The sequence below is a fragment of the Oncorhynchus kisutch genome, linkage group LG15 (assembly GCF_002021735.2).
Source record: "Oncorhynchus kisutch isolate 150728-3 linkage group LG15, Okis_V2, whole genome shotgun sequence".
Taxonomy (NCBI): Eukaryota; Metazoa; Chordata; class Actinopteri; order Salmoniformes; family Salmonidae; genus Oncorhynchus; species Oncorhynchus kisutch.
In genome coordinates this window covers 81,405,878-81,410,028 of record NC_034188.2, presented here as the reverse complement: position 1 = coordinate 81,410,028, position 4,151 = coordinate 81,405,878, and the positions used below count along the sequence as shown (strand labels likewise).

Here is a 4,151-nt window from a genome sequence, read left to right as displayed (position 1 = left end):
GGAACAGGTTTACCCATCTCTGGAACAGGTTAACCCATCTCTGGAACAGGTTAACCCAGCTCTGGAACAGGTTTACCCAGCTCTGGAACAGGTTTACCCATCTCTGGAACAGACATGGTGTAGGTTTACCCATCTCTGGAACAGGTTTACCCATCTCTGGAACAGACATGGTGTAGGTTTACCCATCTCTGGAACAGGTTTACCCATCTCTGGAACAGGTTTACCCATCTCTGGAACAGATTTACCCATCTCTGGAACAGATTTACCCATCTCTGGAACAGACACGGTGTAGGTTTACCCATCTCTGGAACAGGTTTACCCATCTCTGGAACAGGTTTACCCATCTCTGGAACAGGTTTACCCAGCTCTGGAACAGGTTTACCCAGCTCTGGAACAGACACGGTGTAGGTTTACCCAGCTCTGGAACAGACACGGTGTAGGTTTACCCAGCTCTGGAACAGACACGGTGTAGGTTTACCCAGCTCTGGAATAGACACGGTGTAGGTTTACCCATCTCTGGAACAGACACGGTGTAGGTTTACCCAGCTCTGGAATAGACACTGTGTAGGTTTACCCATCTCTGGAACAGACACGGTGTAGGTTTACCCAGCTCTGGAATAGACACTGTGTAGGTTTACCCATCTCTGGAACAGACACGGTGTAGGTTTACCCATCTCTGGAACAGACACGGTGTAGGTTTACCCAGCTCTGGAACAGACACTGTGTAGGTTTACCCATCTCTGGAACAGACACGGTGTAGGTTTACCCAGCTCTGGAACAGACATGGTGTAGGTTTACCCAGCTCTGGAAATGAGCATCATTTGAACTGGTAGTTTATTTTTTAAATTTGACCTTTATTTAACCAGGCAAGTCAGTTAAGAACAAATTCTTATTTTCAATGACGGCCTAGGAACAGTGGGTTAACTGCCTGTTCAGGGGCAGAACGACAGATTTGTACCTTGTCAGCTCGGGGGTTTGAACTTGAAACCTTCCGGTTACTAGTCCAACGCTCTAACCACTAGGCTACCCTGCCGCCCCACGGGACTTTGAATCAGTCAGTTTTGTCTGGATTACAAGTTGATGTGTAGATCAGTGAGTCTGTGCAGGGCCTCAGTCAGGTCCATCAACAGAGGGTTCTGAGCTTTAATCTTCCATGATGATTTCAATTGACCAACGTTGGTCTTCCAACCTGACAGTACTACAGCTGGTGCCCCATGGCTGTACACAGAGGAGCTACACAGGGAAATGTCACGACTAGACACTTGCATACACAGACACGGACACACTAAGACGTACACACACATACACACTGATGCAGGCCTGCTGGTTCTCCTGTGTGTGCCTGTGGTGCAGGGTGACCCGTTTGTGTCGGCTCGGCTCAGGACGACGAGAGGAGAGCTGGTGGAACACACACACACACACCTCTGCAGGCTTCATTTTGCAGCTGAGGAGTGACATTGCCAAGAAAGCCACAGGACTTGGGAACAGCACAATGTGTGTGAGAGAGACAGTGCATGTGTGTCACAGCTTTATGAATGTAAAATAAAAAGCATGTCTGTTAAATGTGTCCAAGACAGAATGCTGAATGACTAACGTGACGGAGTAGAACTACAGGTCAGCATCTACCTTTACATTGGAGTCATTTAACAGACTCTCTTATCCAGAGAGACTAACAGTAGGGAGTCATTTAACAGACTCTCTTATCCAGATAGACTAATAGTAGGGAGTCATTTAACAGACTCTCTTATCCAGAGAGACTTACAGTAGGGAGTCATTTAGCAGACTCTCTTATCCAGAGAGACTTACAGTAGTGAGTCATTTAGCAGACACTCTTGTTTTATACTGTTCAACATACCTACCACGGGTAGTTGGGCACTATGGAAACAGTTGGGTTGTCATTCAGAGAACAGATGACCATGGGTAGTTGGGCACTATGGAAACAGTTGGGTTGTCATTCAGAGAACAGATGACCATGGGTAGTTGGGCACTATGGAAACAGTTGGGTTGTCAGAGAACAGATGACCATGGGTAGTTGGGCACTATGGAAACAGTTAGGTTGTCATTCAGAGAACAGATGACCGCGGGTAGATGGGCACTATGGAAACAGTTGGGTTGTCAGAACAGATGACCGCGGGTAGATGGGCACTATGGAAACAGTTGGGTTGTCATTCAGAGAACAGACAACCACGGGTAGATGGGCACTATGGAAACAGTTGGGTTGTCATTCAGAGAACAGACAACCACAGGTAGTTGGGCACTATGGAAACAGTTGGGTTGTCATTCAGAGAACAGACAACCACGGGTAGATGGGCACTATGGAAACAGTTGGGTTGTCATTCAGAGAACAGACAACCACGGGTAGTTGGGCACTATGGAAACAGTTGGGTTGTCATTCAGAGAACAGATGACCGCGGGTAGATGGGCACTATGGAAACAGTTGGGTTGTCAGAACAGATGACCGCGGGTAGATGGGCACTATGGAAACAGTTGGGTTGTCATTCAGAGAACAGACAACCACGGGTAGATGGGCACTATGGAAACAGTTGGGTTGTCATTCAGAGAACAGACAACCACGGGTAGTTGGGCACTATGGAAACAGTTGGGTTGTCATTCAGAGAACAGACGCAGAGGAAAGAATGGAATGGTTGTAGTGTCAGAGGGTGCTACATATTTTCACACACACAGATCCAAATAACATTGACTTTATTTATTGAAATTCATACCTACAGTTACCATCTGAAGAACTGCAGAATATACAAAAGTTACTTTCACTTAGATACAGTTATAAGACAGAGGCAGATTAAAGCTGTCATGTTACATTTAATATGATGATTGAGAGTGTTAGGTTCACATTAATGAGAATACACCACTGGTGTGTGTTGTTGCGTCCCCAGAAAAGTAGACCATTTCTGACCAGTCAGTCACACTAGCCTTTGAAACCAGACTCATCACTGTGCTCACATTTAGTTTTTACTGAATTGAAACAGAATGTGAGCTCAGGAGATCAGGCTGGTTAACCACACGGTCAGGTGTTTAATGATGCTCTCCTTACGGACTCCTCCACATGTCATCACTGAACTAGTTCTGACTGAAACGTTTATTAAAGTATACAGAGTAGCAGACAGGAAGGACACCACAGTCTTAGACAAATGGTAAACAGAGTGAGCACTTCTTTCCTTGCCCAAAAACAGTTATGAGGGCCTGTGTGTGTGTGTGTGTGTGTGTGTGTGTGTGTGTGTGTATACAGGTTTGGCCTAGAGTTGGGAGTAATGACGTCACTACATGAATCAACTTGGACATGTCTCTATGGCTCCCTCTTGACTAGTGGAACCAACTTAATGTTGAATAATGGTCATGGTTGTCCCCCTTACTTTCATATGCTGCGCCCTCTGCTGGAGAAATAAATAATTACACAAGTCTAGAAAACGGAAGGAGAACACTGGGGAGTGGGGTGAACACTTTATAGATGGGGGAGTCTCAGAGAGGTGTAGATGTGGGGGAAAGTTAAAAACAGGGAGATCGACATGGTTAGAGGAAGGGATAGAGTTATTATGGGACATATGGGGACACTGAAGGCTGGATTGCCAGTGAAGATCATTCCATTATCTCCCACCTGTCACAGGTTCTCCAGGCCTCTCAGAGAGACACAGTCTGTACTGTCAGGCTGCTCCGGTAACCGTCTGTGTTCTAGGTCTGTCCCTCCCTCAGTCTATACCGGGAACGTCTTCCAGGCCCTCCATGTATCCCAGGGTGCACTGCAGTTGTAAAAGGCACTGTGGTAGCAGTCTCTCTCAATCCTCATGACACACCTGCTTCCCCTGCTTAGAGGTCCAGTTTATAGGCACAGGTGTGTGTGTGTGTGTGTGGGGGGGGGGGGGGGGGGTGCCATTACTGGAATGGTCTGAAGAGTTTGTGGGTTCTATAGCTGGTGGTCTCTCCCCTATGAAACACACACGGACGATTAGATAACCACACACGCACTCTTACACATGAACAAACATTAGATAATGATGTCTCACCTTGTCTGGCCCCATTATCAGACATCTCTAAAGAGCTGAGAGACAGAGGGATATAGAGAGAGAGGTGGGGTTGGAGGCAGACAGAGAGAGGTGGGGTTGGAGGGGGACAGAGAGAGGTGGGGTGGAGGAAGA

General features: G+C 46.9%; 1 long non-coding RNA gene across 1 annotated transcript; it reads right to left on the bottom strand.

The window, feature by feature from the left end:
* Positions 1-2,686: 2,686 nt before the first annotated feature.
* Positions 2,687-4,151, bottom strand: LOC116353651 (uncharacterized). The gene is made up of 2 exons (XR_004203199.1): positions 4,020-4,151; positions 2,687-3,940 (listed from the first exon to the last, which is right to left on the bottom strand). It is a non-coding gene; the product is annotated as an uncharacterized LOC116353651 (long non-coding RNA).